This window comes from Carcharhinus amblyrhynchos, chromosome 2 (genome assembly GCF_965287045.1).
Source record: "Carcharhinus amblyrhynchos chromosome 2, sCarAmb.v2.hapA, whole genome shotgun sequence".
Taxonomy (NCBI): domain Eukaryota; kingdom Metazoa; phylum Chordata; class Chondrichthyes; order Carcharhiniformes; family Carcharhinidae; genus Carcharhinus; species Carcharhinus amblyrhynchos.
In genome coordinates this window covers 95,094,150-95,107,631 of record NC_137325.1, presented here as the reverse complement: position 1 = coordinate 95,107,631, position 13,482 = coordinate 95,094,150, and the positions used below count along the sequence as shown (strand labels likewise).

The following is a 13,482-nucleotide window of genomic DNA, read 5'->3' as shown; positions in this document are numbered from 1 at the left end:
TTCAATCCCCCTAACCCCACTTATTTACTCTCCTAATCCCCCTGACATTAAGGACCATAGCCGAATCAACCTAACCCCTGCACATCATTGGACTGCAGGAGAAAACCGGAGCACCAGGGGAAACCCATGCAGATACAGTAGAACGTTCAAACTCCAAATAGTCACCGGAAGTCGGAATTAAACCCGGGTCCCTGGCACCGAGATGCAGCAGTGCTAACCACTGTGCAATTGTGCCAACCAGATGGCTTACTTCTGCTCCTATGTTGTATGAACATATAACCCGAAAATTTTGTGCATTATTTTAGGGGCACATGACCAACCAGAAGAATGTGAAATCACACAAAAAGATGTTGGGTATGTATCCCAACATAATCATGGGTAATAATTCCATTGGCAGGCCCATGTGGGAGTTAGTAACATACCCACTGACAATTAATCAGCCAGTTAAGGCAATTAAAAGGACAACTGACTGAAGTTTTACATTCCCTGTGTGATTTTTAAATCAGCGCATGGGCAACACAAACAGACGGCCAATCTGTTTTTACATTTTTCTTACCCAAGTGTGGAATAAAGGCAATCTGGACCATTGGCTATGAGAGTTGTTCGGAGTTCAAGTGAAAGTTTGCTGTTGCTTTTCTTGAAATCTCAGACAGCTTCCTCTGTTTTCTTCTGAAATATTCGCTTTCTTAATTTTGTTTGGAGGACTATGTTTATTTTTTCTCTGCTCAGTTCAACCTCCTGGGCACAGGTGGTGCCATCTGCATTTCAAATGCTGGGGAGTGTATATTCCACTGGGGGTACCTCTGCTGAGGAGGGAGAGAGGGAAAGAAGGCCAGTCATCTGCAGACAACATGGCAGGGCCAGCAGGGAGAGCAATAAGGACAGCACCACAGAAGACACCACTATCCTGTTGCCAGAATGTACAGGCAGCAAAACTAGCCCCCTCTACATGTCCAATAGTTAGTGCTGAAGAGAGTCTGCCCACCTAGGGACATTGTGACATCATTATGTCACACGATTGGGCTGGAGATCACCTTTACCTGTGTAGGTGGGCAGTCAATGCCAATGCTCTGAAGGTCAAGTAGCCCTAAATATTTATGTATGCGGATCAATCCAGGGATCTATGGGGGATTGTGTGGAGTGTTCATAGCTACATGAAACTCGTAACTGATGCTCTGTTCAGATGGGTCTGCACATATATTCTTTCATTACCAGATGGACCAAGCCAGTCAAGCTGAGAGAGCCAGAGACTTTTCAGCTATTACTGGGTTCCTTGAATCCAAAGTGATATGTGGCCATCAAGCCTCCGCGGATCAGCTGGGTGCCTTAAGGATTCGGAAAAGTTACCACTCCATGAACATGCAAACAGTATACAACACAGGACCCAGATTCTTCAAGTATGTGTAAGATATCCAAGCACCTCTCACAATGCATATGTTTTACGACACTTCCAGATGCCAAGGCTGTTCTTGGCTCCAGCTCAGCTGGATGGTTGGCTGTGGAGTGTCAAAGGGTATCCATTGAAAAGATGGCCATTTTGGCATCCCAGGCCAGAGGCGGAAGAGAGGTACAATCAGTGCCATACTTCCATAAGGGCAGTGATTGAGGGGACGACAAGGCTACTGAAGATGAGGTTCACTGCCTAAGCCATTGCAATACCTTTCAGAGTGAGCATCCCTTATTGTCATGGTCTGCTCTGCTCAATCTGGCATTGACAAGGAAGGCCCACTTGAGGATGAGGATACCAAGACATCTCTACATGCCTTCGGGGAGAGCTCTACAGATAGATCTGGTGAGCAGGTGGGGACAGGGTCAGGAGGTGGAGGCAGATATGATAAACACTCCTTCAGGTAGGCTGCCGCAGATTAGCTTCCATCTTGGTGCAAGGGCACTGCCCCCTTCATACACATTTCCCCATTGGACCCAGTGCTTGACAAGCTTCTGGGCCTCTCAGCAGCACTAAGCCCAATGACTGGCCCTTAGTTAGTCAGCCAATGTGAAATCACGGGTCAGTTGTAATAATGGCCAGAAGCAGAAATCGCAGCTGCTTCTGGGCCAGCCAATCACACGTGCACCATGTGAGCAAAATTCAAGCCTATGTCTCTCTGTGTCTGTACCCCTTTAAAATTGTAACTTTTATTGCCTATTGCCTTGCCTCCTCCATTTTGTGCTCAAGTATTTGGGGAGAGTGCGACCCACTGATCCACGGATATACACAAACTCGACACATGAAACAAACTAAAATTTGCCAATATTTTCTAAAATCAATGTTTAGAATTCAAACAATAATGATTTCAAAATACAGAGCTCAATGCAAAATTGAAGACATTTTAACACATCAGGAGTAGCAGCTAATCTCGAATACAAGGTATTTCAGACTGTCTTCATTAAATTAGATCATGCTTAATAAATATTAAAATCCCTGCCTAAAATGATAAGTTCTGGTCATTTCACAAATTGATTGTCTCAAACAAAGAGGTACATGTATAGCTGGAATGTAAAAAGGTAAAAATGTTGCATTGTATTGTTCACTAACTACGTCAAACTTATCTCTTCAGGAAAATTTTTCACTTCAATGTCTGACACATTAAGATGTGAATGCGAGCAGAAAACAATCAATTACACTAAGTATCCAGCTGCTGTACTTTCAGAAAACATTCAAATAATTTGCACAATTCTGAGCACAAAAGCTGGCATAGCAGTCACACCCACACAAAAAATTTCCAATTAAATTGACTTCTCATAAAGACATGCACAAAGGATTTCATGGCACCTGCATCTTGTCAAATTAATGTTTCCAGATTAAACAAAGTTTTAAAATATGGCTTCATCCAAAGAGAAATGGGCACTCTCTCCTGACATAATCTGATACTAGCTTGTGCTATCACAATTTCTCACACAACAAGCTCTTGATCTGAAATAAGCAATGAGACAAAAGGCACTGCTCTGCATTTCCATATAGCCAATTTCTTCAGTGGCCAAAGTACATGCATACATAAAATTACACTGAACGTGCAGCTGACAGACAGGCCATTTCATCCAACTGGGTGCAATGTTGGTACTTATGATTCTCTTCTCATCCTACTTCATTTAACTCTTTTAGCATGCCCTTCCAAACCTTGCTCCCTCAAATACTTAACTAGCTTCTCCTTAAATACATCTACACTAGTCACCCCACCTACTCCATGGTGGCAGCAAATTCCACATTCCAATACTCTCTGTGTAACATAGTTTCTTATTGAATTTATACCTATGCTATGGTTTAGGTCAGAAAGTCCAAAATAATATATGGAGTTGATCCGGATCATAAGTTTTGCCATTGAATTTGGCTCGGATAAGCATTATATGTTTCACTTCAGGTATGATTCAAATGACCACTAGGAAGCTTTTATCAAACAAAATTTATTTAAGAATATAGTATAATAAGAAAAATTAGTAAGAACTTTTATCAATTACAATTAAGAAACAGAACAACCACTATAATGTATAATCCTCAACAAACATATCTAATGTGTTCTAATCAAACCAATCCCATAGACAAAATACCCTTTTCACAGGTTTAACACAGTAAAAACTAATGATCACATGATGTTTTCCTTGAGACCTTTGGATGAAATCGGCACTTCTCTGGATAGACTCAGACCAACTAGAAGTCAGAACAGCTTCCCAGACCAGGGACTCTAGTCAAGCAGGTTTTCTACTCCAGGAAGGCTATCAACTAAATAGCAGGATTTCCCAAAATCAGGGAGAGAGATATATATTGTTTTCAGTCTGATGTCCATTCCCTTCTAAACTAAAACACTGCTGCTAGCCAAACAGAAAAAACCTTGAACTCCCTAGGAAGGAAAAAAAAAACCTGGCCAGAACCCATGAATTTCCTCCGAACAATTCAGGGCCATAAAACCAATCCCAGAGTAAATGTACACAACCCCTATTTAAGCTACTGAAGTAGCAATTAAAGGGACAGTTCCAGTCAAGCCGGGAACAAGAGACATCAGCTGAGGCGATGCAGTGTAAGTTAACACTAAAGCTGTGAGAGCTGCAGGGAGCATGACTAAAAAAAAACCTTTCTTGAAGGTACACTAACATCACACGTAGGAACAGGTTGTTTACTTGCTTTTGATCAAAATGAATAAATCGCAGTTGTTGTACATTTGCACAACATTCGATAGACTCAGTCAGAATGCTGTTTCATACACTTGAGATATATTTTTCAGAACATATGATCCAGAACTTAATCACTGAACTTCACCAATTCCTTCAGCCAGAATTCTGGTGATTCAGTAGGGCCCAACTCAGGCTGGCTAATTAGGCATGATTGAAAAAGTAATGAAATGTTAAGCTAAGTTCTGACTCAACCATTTCAAATGTTTGCTCCAATCTTTCAGTACTGTACAAAGTTAAAATCTAAGTGAAAATGCTCTTCACTAATCAATTCTAGCATATGTGTTATAATTAGATACATGCAGAAACAGAATGAACAACAAAGTGCTTTCACAAATACTTTCATACCTAATGTATTATAGCTACATGGTGTCCATTACAGGACACATCTTTGTCAGGTCTTGCTAGCAAAAAAAAAATCAACAATAGAAAGGAAAGTAAAACAGGAAGGAAAAACAGAAAGTACTGGAGAAAATCAGCAGGTATATCATCTGTGGAGAGAAAATAGAGCCAACGTTTCGAGTCAGGCTAACCCTTCGTCAGAAGGCAAGCTCTGACGAAGAGTCATCCTGATTCAAAATGTTGCTTCCATTCTCGTCCCACAGGTGCTGTCATGCCTGCTGAGTTTCTCCAGCATTTTCTGTTTTTGTTTCAGAGTCCAGCTTCCACAGTATTTTGCCTTTACATTAGTGTAAAATAGGAAGGAACTACATAAGAACATAAGAAATAGGAGCAGGAGTAGGCCATCTAGCCCTTCGAGCCTGCCCCGCCATTCAATAAGATCATGGCTGATCTGTTGTGGCTCAGTTCCACTTTCCCGCCCTCTCCCCATAACCCTTAATACCCTCTCTTATCAAGAACCCATCAACCCGCTTCTTAAAAATATTTAGCGAGGCAGCCTCCACCACTTCAACGGGCAGAGAATTCCAGAGATTCACCACCCTTTGAGTGAAGAAGTTCCTCCTCAACTCCGTTCTAAACCGCCTCCCCTTTATCTTGAGGCTGTGCCCCCTAGTCCTACTGTCTTTTTTGAGCGGGAAGAGTCTCTCCACCTCTATCTTATCCATCCCATTCATCATCTTATACGTCTCAATGAGATCTCCCCTCATTCTTCTAAACTCTAACGAGTACAAGCCTAGTTTATTCAGCCTCTCCTCATAGCTCAATCCCCTCAACTCCGGTATCAGCCTAGTAAACCTCCTCTGCACTCCCTCCAGAGCCAAAATATCCTTGCGCAGGTGCGGCGCCCAAAACTGCACACAGTACTCCAGCTGCGGCCTCACCAATGCCCTATACAGCTGCAGCAAGACCTCCCTACTTTTATATTCAATCCCCCTCGCTATGAAGGCCAGCATCCCATTCGCCTTCCTGACCACCTGCTGCACCTGCAAGCTGGGTTTTTGCGACTCATGCACAAGGACCCCGAGGTCCCTCTGCACCGTCGCCTGCTGCAGTTTTTCGCCACGTAAGTAATAGTCCTTCCTACCATTATTCCTACCAAAGTGGACCACCTCACACTTGCCAACATTAAATTCCATTTGCCATTTCCTGGCCCATTCGCCCAGCCTATCTAGATCCTTCTGCAGACTCTCCACACCCTCCGCACAATTTGCCTTTCCCCCAATCTTGGTGTCATCAGCAAATTTCGACACCCTGCACTCGGTTCCCTCCTCCAGATCATCTATATAAATGGTAAATAGCTGAGGCCCCAGCACCGACCCCTGGGGCACCCCACTAGTCACCAACCGCCAATCCGAATAGCACCCATTGACCCCCACTCTCTGCCTCCTATTTGACAACCAATCCTCTATCCACGCTAACACCCTACCCCCAACTCCATGTCCCCTGACCTTCTGCAATAACCTCTTGTGAGGTACCTTGTCAAACGCCTTCTGAAAATCCAGAAAGACCACATCCACCGGCTCTCCTCTATCCACTGCCCTAGACACATCCTCATAGAACTCCAGTAAATTTGTCAGACACGACTTCCCTTTAATGAAACCGTGTTGCGTCCGCCCTATCAAGCAATTCCCTTCAAGATGCCTCGCAATTTCCTCCTTAATGACGGATTCTAACATTTTACCTACCACAGACGTTAAACTAACCGGCCTATAATTCCCCGCCTTTTGCCTGGCACCCTTCTTAAACAACGGCGTAACATTAGCCGTTTTCCAATCTTCCGGCACTTCCCCGGAATCCAGCGACGTCTGGAAAATAACCAACAAGGCATTCACTATAACCTCCGCCATTTCTTTCAGAACCCTCGGATGCATTCCATCCGGTCCTGGGGACTTGTCCACAATCAGCCCCTCCAGTCTGTCGAGCACCACCTCTCTAGTAACAGTAATGTCATTAAGACCCTCCATTCCTACCACCTTTCCATCTCTAACACCCGGCAAATTATTCACGTCCTCCTCCGTGAAGACAGAAACAAAAAAGTTATTCAAGACCTTAGCCATATCCCCATCCCCTACCACTAGCTCCCCTTTCTCATCCTCTAAAGGACCAACGTTCACCCTAGCCAGCCTCTTCCTTTTTATATATTTATAAAAACTCTTGCTATCCTTTTTTATATTAAGTGCTAGCCCAGCCTCATAGCTTCTCCTACCCTCCTTTATCAACTTCTTTGTCAATCTTTGTTGACATTTAAACCTTTCCCAATCCTCTTCTCGCCCACTGCTCTTAGCTACTCTAAATTCCTCCGCTTTTAATTTAACACTTTCCTTCACCTCCTTCGTTATCCACGGCTTATTACCTCTCTTCCTACTGTCCTTTTTAACCATCGGAATAAATTTCTGCTGAGCACCAAGAAAGATCTCCTTAAAGATCCTCCACTGCTCCTCAGCAGACCTACCTTCCAACGCACTCCCCCAGTCCACATTTGCCAATTCTTCTCTCATCCTACCATACTCCCCTCTATTCAAACAAAGGACGCGTGTCCGGGAACCCACTTTCTCCTCCTCCATCTGCACCAGAAACTCCACCATACAATGATCACTCTCTCCAAGAGGATCCTTCACTGCAAGGTCCCTAATTCTACCCGCCTCATTACATAGCACCAGATCCAAGATAGCTCGCTCCCTCGTCGGCTCCAACACACACTGTTCAAGGAAATTATCCCGGCAGCATTCCAAGAACTCCTCCTCGAGCCCACCTCGTCCAACATGGGTCGACCAATCAATATGCAGATTGAAATCTCCCATAACTACTGCCGTCCCATTCCTGCACGCCGCACTTATTTGCGTGTTAACAGCCCGCCCCACCTCCAGATCATTATTCGGGGGCCTATAGACGACACCCACCAGCGTCTTCCTCCCTTTGCTGTTCCTAATCTCCACCCACAACGATTCCACGTTCTGCTCTTTGGCTCCGATATCATCCCTTGCTACCACCTTGATACTATCCTTAATCAGCAGAGCTACGCCACCCCCTCTTTCCTCCTGCCTATCCTTCCTAAACACTTGATAGCCCTGTACATTCATCTCCCAGTCCCTGTCACCTTGCAGCCACGTCTCTGTAATGGCCACCAGATCGTATCCATTTGTGTCGATCTGCGCCACCAGCTCATCCACTTTATTCCGAATGCTTCGTGCATTCAGATAAAGCGCTTTCATCCCAGCCTTCACCTGGACCCTATTTGCCGTAACGCCACCAATTGGGACATCCTCGGCCTCTTCCCTTACCTGTACCCTATCCTTAACTTTAGACCTCGTAGCGTCACCTACCCTCGCACCCTCCCCCCCCCTAATTAGTTTAAAGCCCTGTCTACAGTCCTCTTTACTCGATTCGCCAACACTCTGGTCCCAGCACGATTCAGACCAACCCCATCCCGCCCGAACAAGTCCCACCTACCCCAATACTGGTGCCAATGCCCCATAAATTCGAACCCATTCCTCCCACACCAATCCCTGAGCCACCCATTCACTTCCTTTATCCTGTCAACCCTACGCCCATCTGCACTCAGTTCAGGCAGTAGCCCAGAGACGACCACCTTGTCGGTTCTACTTACTGGATATTGAATGATGATTATATTGAAATAATGGACCAAAGTTGTGCTTTTTACTCCTCACTATATCCACATATTCTTGTGTTTTAACCTGAGTAGAATATGTAACTTGGGACGCTATATTTAATTCATATAGTTCAAATGGGAACATCACTCCTTCCAAGTCACATGGTATCTTGGAACTGTATAGCTATCCGTCAACATCACTGACAGAAGTGTTACTGAGGGATCACTTTGGGACCAGTGATCATAATTCTACTGGTTTTAAGATAGCTATGGAGAATAATAGGTCTGGCCCAAAAGTTAAAATTCTAAATTGGGGCAAGGCCAATTTTGATGGTATCAGGCAGGACGTTCAAACGTTAATTGGGGGAGTCTGTGGGAAGGCAAAGGGACATCTGGTAAGTGGCACGCTTTCAGAAGTCTGATAACCAGGGTTCAGGGTAAACACATTCCTCTTAGAGTGAAGGGCAAGGCTGGCAGAAGTAGGGAACCCGGGGTGACTTGGAATATTGAGGTCCCAGACAAGAAGAAGAAAGAGGCAAATGACATGCATAGACAGCTGGGATCAAGTGAATCCCTTGAAGAGTATAGGGGGTGTAGAAGTAGACTTCAGAGAGAAATCAGGAGGGCATAAAGGGAACACGAGATTGTTTTGACAGATAAGGCAAAGGAGAATCCAAACAGCTTCTACAAATACATAAAGGACAAAAGGGTGACAAGGGAGAGAGTAGGTTCTTTAAAGATCAACAAGGTCATCTATGTGTGGATCCACAAGAGATGGGTGGGATTCTAAATCAATATTTCTCATCAGTATTTACTGTTGAGAAAAGCATGGATGTTAAGGAACTTGGGGAAATAAATAGTGATGTCTTGAGGAGTGTACATATTACAGAGAAGGAGGTGCTGTAAGTCTTAAAGCGCAAAAAGGTAGATAAATCTCCAGACCTGATGAAGTGTATCCCAGGATATAGTGGGAGGCTAGGGAGAAAATTGCAAGTCCCCTGGCCGAGATATTTGAATCATCGATAGTCACGGGCGAGGTGCTTGAAGATTGGAGAGTGCCAAGTGTTGTACCTTTGTTTAAAAAGGGCTGCAGGGAGAAGCCTGGGAACTACAGGCCAGTGAGCCTCACATCTGTGGTGGATAAATTGTTGGAAGGTATTTTGAGAGACAGGATCTACAGGCATTTAGAGACACAAGGACTGATTAGGGACAGTCAGCATGGCTTTGTGAGTGGAAAATCATGTCTCACAAATTTGAATTTTTTGAAGGGGTAACCAAGAAGGTAGATCAGGGCAAAGCAGTTGATGCTGTCTACATGGACTTTAGCAAGGCCTTTGACAAGGTACCGCATGGTAGGTTATTGCATAAGGTTAATTCTCACAGGATCCAGGGTGAGGTGTCTAAGTTGGTACAGAAATTGGTTCTAGACAGAAGCCAGAGGGTGGTTGTAGAGAATTATTTTTCAAACTAAAGGCCTGTGACCAGCGGTGTGCCTCAGGATCAGTGCAGGGTCCACTGTTATTTGTCATTTATATTAATGATTTGGATGAGAATATAAGAGGCATGGTTAGTAAGTTTGCAGATGACACCAAGATTGGTGGCTTAGCGGACAGTGAAGAAAGAAGTTATCTCGGATTGCAACAGATCTTGATCAATTGGGACAGTAGGCTGACGAATGGCAGATGGAGTTTAATTTAGATAAATGCGAGGTGATGCATTTTGGTAGATTGAACCAGGGCAGGACTTACTCAGTTAATGGTAGGGCACTGGGGAGAGTTACAGAACAAAGAGATTTAGGGGTACATGTTCATGGCTCCTTAAACGTGGAGTCATAGGAGGACAAAGTGGTGAAGAAAGCATTTGGCACACTTGGTTTCATCGGTCAGAACATTGAATATCGGAGTTGGAATGTCTTGCTGAAGTTGTATAAGGCATTGGTAAGGCCACACTTGCAACGCTGTGCAATTCTAGTCACTTTATTATAGAAAAGATATTATTAAACTAGAAAGAATGCAGAAAAGATTTACTAGGATGCTACCAGAACTTGATGGATTGAGTTAAAAAGAGAGGCTGGATAGACTGGGACTTTTTTCTCTGGATACGGAGGAAGACGTGAATAATTTGTCAGGTGTTAGCGATGGAAAGGTGGTAGGACTGGAGGGTCTCAGTGACATTATTGTTACTAGAGAGGCGGTGCTCGACAGACTGGAGGGACTGATTGTGGACAAGTCCCCATGACCGGATGGAATGCATCCGAGGGTTCTGAAAGAAATGGCGGAGGTGATAGTGGATGCGTTGGTGGTTATTTTCCAAATGTCGCTGGATTCCAGGGAAGTGCCGGAAGATTGGAAAACGGCTAATGTTACGCTGTTGTTTAAGAAGGGTGCCAGGCAAAAGGCGGGGAATTATAGGCCGGTTAGTTTAACGTCTGTTGTAGGTAAAATGTTAGAATCCGTCATCAAGGAGGAAATAGCGAGGCATCTTGAGGGGAATTGCTTGATAGAGCAGACGCAGCATGGTTTCGTTAAGGGGAAGTCGTGTCTGACAAATTTATTGGAGTTCTATGAGGATGTGTCTAGGGCGGTGGATAGAGGAGAGCCGGTGGATGTGGTCTTTCTTGATTTTCAGAAGGCGTTTGACAAGGTACCTCACAAGAGGTTATTGCAGAAGGTAAGGGGGCATGGAGTTGGGGGTAGGGTGTTAGCGTGGATAGAGGATTGGTTGTCAAATAGGAGGCAGAGAGTGGGGTTTAATGGATGCTATTCGGATTGGCGGTTGGTGACTAGTGGAGTGCCCCAGGGGTCGGTGCTGGGGCCTCAGCTATTTACCATTTATATAGATGATCTGGAGGAGGGAACCGAGTGTATGGTGTCGAAATTTGCTGATGACACCAAGATTGGTGGAACGGCAAATTGCGCGGAGGGTGTGGAGAGTGTGCAGAAGGATCTAGATAGGCTGGGCGAATGGGCCAGGAACTGGCAAATGGAATTTAATGTTGGCAAGTGCGAGGAGGTGGTCCACTTTGGTAGGAATAATGGTAGGAAGGACTATTACTTACGTGGTGAAAAACTGCAGCATGCGACGGTGCAGAGGGACCTCGGGGTCCTTGTGCATGAGTCGCAAAAACCCAGCTTGCAGGTGCAGCAGGTGGTCAGGAAGGCAAATGGGATGCTGGCCTTCATAGTGCGGGGGATTGAATATAAAAGTAGGGAGGTCTTGCTGCAGCTGTATAGGGCATTGGTAAGGCCGCAGCTGGAGTACTGTGTGCAGTTTTGGTCGCCGTACTTACGCAAGGATATTTTGGCCTTGGAGGGAGTGCAGAGGAGGTTTACTAGGCTGATACCGGAGTTGAGGGGGTTGAGCTATGAGGAGAGGCTGAATAAACTAGGCTTGTACTCGTTGGAGTTTAGAAGAATGAGGGGAGATCTCATTAAGACATATAAGATGATGAATGGGATGGATAGGATAGAGGTGGAGAGACTCCTCCCGCTCAGAAAGGACAGTAGGACTAGGGGGCATAGCCTCAAGATAAAGGGGGGGGCGGTTTAGAAAGGAGTTGAGGAGGAACTTCTTCACTCAAAGGGTGGTGAATCTCTGGAATTCTCCGCTAAATATTTTTAAGATGCGGGTTGATGGGTTTTTGATAAGTGAGGGGATTAAGGGTTATGGGGAGAGGGCGGGAATGTGGAACTGAGCCACGACAGATCAGCCGTGATCTTATTGAATGGCGGGGCAGGCTCGAGGGGCTAGATGGCCTACTCCTGCTCCTATTTCTTATGTTGTTATGTTCTTATGAGTGTAGGAAACTGCGGGGTGATCTTATCGTGGTCTTTAAAATAACGAGGGGCATAGATTAGCTCGATAGTTAATATCTTTTCCCACAGGTAGGGAGTCTAAAACTAGAGGACATAGGTTTAAGGTGAGAGGGGAGAGATACACAAGTGTCCAGAGGGGCAATTTGTTCACACAGAGAGTGGTGAGTGTCTGGTATAAGCTGCCAGAGGTAGAAGTAGACTGGGTACAATTTTGTCTTTTTACAAAAATTTAGATAGTTACATGGGAATGATGACTATACAGGGATATGGGCCAAATGCAGGTAATTGGGATTGTCTTCGGGGTTTTTAAAAAAAGGGTGGCCTGGACAAGTTGGGCCGAAGGGCCTGTTTCCATGCTGCAAACCTGTATGATTCTATGACTCAAAATACTGGATCTCCATCCTGAACAGAACTGTGGGAGTACTCAGACAAAATGGACCACAGTAGTTCAAAAAAGTGCTCATCATATCCCATAAATTAATTATTAAAAAAAATCAGCTGAGTTGCTGTTACAGAGAGCTGTAAAGAACAATGATTACTTTGATAACAAGATTTTTTTCATTCAAGTTAAGGTGGTCTCAACTACTTCTCATTTGAGGCATAAGCTTCATCACTGATGACCACTTCAGACTTTTATAAGAACATAAGAAATAGGAGCAGGAGTAGGCCATCCAGCCCTTCGAGCCTGCCCCGCCATTCAATAAGATCATGGCTGATCTGAAGTGGATCAGTTCCACTTTCCCGCTTTCTCCCCATAACCCTTAATTCCCTTGTCTATCAGAAACCTATCTACCTGTGACTTAAATATATTTAGCGAGGTAGCCTCCACCACTTCAATGGGCAATGAATTCCAGAGACTCAACACCCTTTGAGTGAAGAAGTTCCTCCTCAACTCCGATCTAAACTGCACCCCCCCCTTATCTTGAGGCTGTGCCCTCTAGTCCTGCTGTCCTTTCTGAGCGGGAAGAATCTCTCTACCTCTACCCTATCCATCCCTTTCATTATCTTATACATCTCTATAAGATCCCCCCTCATCCTTCTAAACTCCAACGAGTACAGACCCAGTCTACTTAGTCTCTCTTCATAGTCTAACCCCCTCATCTCTAGTATCAGCCTAGTGAACCTCCTCTGCACTCCCTCCAAGGCCAAAATATCCTTGCGCAAGTGCGGCAACCAAAACTGCACACAGTACTCCAGCTGCGGCCTCACCAGTGCCCTGTATAGTTGCAGCAAGACCTCCCTGCTTTTATATTCTATCCCCCTCGCTATAAAGGCCAGCATCCCATTCGCCTTCATGATCACCTGCTGCACCTGCAGACTGGGTTTTTTGTGATTCGTGCACAAGGACCCCCAGGTCCCTTTGCACCATAGCATGCTGCAGCTTTTCGCCTTTTAAATAATAATCCCTCCTACTATTATTTCTACCAAAGTGGATAACAAGAACATGGATGTCCACATTCTTATCTCCAGGGTAAAGCCCATTGTGTCTTG

General features: G+C 44.8%; 1 protein-coding gene across 9 annotated transcripts in view; it reads right to left on the bottom strand.

The window, feature by feature from the left end:
- Positions 1-13,482, bottom strand: part of tpk1 (thiamin pyrophosphokinase 1) — a 360,013-nt gene that overhangs the window by 249,386 nt on the left and 97,145 nt on the right. The gene's annotated exons all lie outside the window — the stretch shown is intronic.